Consider the following 3,104-nt stretch of genomic DNA (forward strand, 5'->3'; position numbering starts at 1 on the left):
ACATTCCCAATAGAAGAGGAAGAAGAAACGAAAGGTGTGTAGGCGCTGGAAATGGCTGCACTCAGGTTCCTGCTTCTCAAAGCAACAGCCATAATCTGGCTGCTTCTGATCCTGCACAACATGCCATCCACTTCCACCCTTCAAGCTAAGAGATCGAATGCAAGTTGCATCGCGAGTGAGAGGGATGCACTGATTTCACTGAAAGCCAGCTTATCAGATCCTATGGGCCGACTCTCATCATGGAGAGGAGATGATTGCTGCCAATGGAAGGGTGTCCACTGCAGCAACACAACCAGTCATGTTGTCAATCTCGACCTCCACGGGGACTGCGGCCCTACATATTCTATAGATTCTGCCTACGCACTGGGAGGTGAGATGAGCTCCTCTTTAGTTGGATTACAGCATCTGAAGCATTTAGACTTGAGCTGCAACAACTTCAGTAGCGCAAGCATCCCAAACTTTATTGGCTCCCTTAAAAGTCTTGAATATCTTAACCTTTCCTGTGCGGTATTTGGGGGGAGAATACCTCCACAGCTTGGTAACCTATCCAAGCTCGTCTATCTTGATCTTAATTCAGATTGTTGGGGCTCTCCATACTCGGAGAGTCTTTCATGGTTGTCATGTCTTTCCTCTCTGAAGTACCTTGACATGAGCTTCACCAATCTTAGCAGCGCAGTAGACTGGATTCATGCAGTTAGCAGCCTTCCTTTACTAGAAATTGTTCATCTTGGAGGCAGCGATCTAAGAAACACAATTGGCAGTCTCGTACATTCTAATCTAACTACGCTACAAGTGCTTGACGTTCAATTCAACTCCTTTCATTCTGCAATTTTCCCCAATTGGTTTTGGCATATAACAACATTGACTTATCTTGACCTCTCGATCCGCATCTGGCTTCCATGGTCCAATTCCTTATGAGATGGGAAATATGACATCACTTGAGCAAGTACACATAGGTGGCAACAATATTACAGGTTTGATACCACCAAATTTGAAGAACCTGTGTAACTTGAAGGTTTTGGATCTCTCATCAAGTAATGTCACGGGTATTATAGGTGATTTGATGGAGAGGTTGCCAAAATGTTCATGGGACAAGCTATACTGGTTGGATTTTTCTTATAACAACATTGGTGGGAATTTGCCTACTTGGTTAGAGCCTCTAAATAATCTGAACTACTTAAATTTGTATAGAAACTATATCACAGGCACTTTACCATTGTGGATAGGAGGGCTTCACAATTTGACTGTACTAAGTCTTGGCTCTAACCGCTTGGTTGGTGAAATATATCAAGAACATTTGGAACGATTGCCAAATTTACAAGTATTGCAAATGTCTGATAACTCTCTTTCCTTGGTGGTACGCTCTAATTGGATTCCTAAATTTAAATTAGATGTGCTCAGTCTCAGGTCCCTCCAGCTTGGACCTGCCTTTCCATCATGGATTAGATGGCAAAGGAGTATCAGTGTTCTTGACATTTCGAATGCAACTATAGATGACAATATACCTGATTGGTTGTGGGCAATACTTTCAACAGCTATCTTTTTGGACATGTCAAAAAATCGACTACGTGGTACATTACCAACAAATCTTGATGAAATAATGCCAGCAGGAGACCTGATTGATCTTAATAGTAACAGAATTACTGGTCCAGTTCCACGTCTTCCTAGGAACATACAGTATCTTGACCTCTCCAGGAACAATTTATCAGGTACATTACCAGCTTTTGGAAACCAGAGCTTAGAAATATTTGCTCTTCACAACAATTCAATTTCTGGAAGCGTACCATCTTCATTGTGCCTACTGCCACACTTGCACATATTAGACCTATCAGGAAATATGTTATCAGGAGAGGTGCCCACTTGCAACAGAGATTTTGGCCCATTCAGATATATGGCTGCACTTAATTTAAATAGCAATAATTTTTCTGGAACTTTCCCGTCAGCTCTTCAAATGTGCCAAGAACTAGTATTCCTTGATCTTGCATATAATCAATTCTCTGGAAATTTGCCAGCATGGTTAGCAGATAAGTTGCCATCCCTTGCACTTTTACGATTGCGGTCCAATAAATTTTCTGGCAATATTCCTGTTCAACTTACAAATATTCAAGGGCTTCAGTATATGGACCTTGCATGTAACAACATTTCCGGTCAAATACCTGAGTCCATAGTGAACTTGAGTGCAATGGCTCACACTTATGGATATAGTCATTCCCTTTATCAGCTTGAATCATTTGCAATGGGCGGCTACGAGAGTACTTATAATGGTATGATAACCGTATCAGTGCTAACAAAAAGGCAGCAACTAGAATTTTCTCAAGGAATCATGTACATGGTAAATATTGATTTATCATGTAACAATTTGACCGGAGAGATTCCTCAAGGCATTAGTGCTCTGGTTGCTTTGAAAAGCTTGAATTTTTCTTACAATCGTTTGAGCGGGAGAATTCCCAGTAATATTGGTGGCATCGGGGCATTGGAGTCCCTAGACTTATCACACAATGAGCTATCTGGACAGATCCCTTCAAGCATATCTGCTCTGACATCTTTGAGCAGCCTCAACCTCTCGTATAATAATCTAAGTGGAAGAATACCAACAGGGAATCAACTTCAGACACTGGCAATTGACGACCCAGCATCAATGTATGTTGGAAACATTGGCTTATGTGGGCCTCCACTCCCAAATGGTTGCCCTGGAAATGTAACAAATAATTCTCCAGCTGAGCCTAAGCAGCATCAGGACGATGGGTTGATGAACTCCATCAAACTGAGCATGATTTTCGGCTTCATCGTTGGTCTCTGGGTGGTCTTCTGCATTATGTTGCTGCATAAGGGACTAAGGTACTCCTATTTCCTCTTCATTGATTACTTGTGCCACAAGGTGTGTGTGCATATGATTGTCACTTGGAACTCCTTGGTGAGAAGGCAATAGTTCTCAATGCTTTTTAACTAGTGGCGGCGTGTATAAAATTAAAGATCTATGTACTTGCAGTGTGTGTTTGAAGCACCAGCGGATGATGCCATGATAGTTCCCTCTATATGTATTACTTGTTGTTTGTACTGCGGCACCAATGTATCAATCAGTGATGAGTCCCTCTATATATATC

The 3,104-nt window shown here is 41.8% G+C and overlaps 1 pseudogene; it reads left to right on the top strand.

Annotated features, from left to right (window-relative positions):
• LOC136481653 (receptor-like protein EIX2) lies at positions 1-3,104 on the top strand (annotated as a pseudogene).

The sequence above is a fragment of the Miscanthus floridulus genome, chromosome 9 (assembly GCF_019320115.1).
Source record: "Miscanthus floridulus cultivar M001 chromosome 9, ASM1932011v1, whole genome shotgun sequence".
Classification (NCBI taxonomy): Eukaryota; Viridiplantae; Streptophyta; class Magnoliopsida; order Poales; family Poaceae; genus Miscanthus; species Miscanthus floridulus.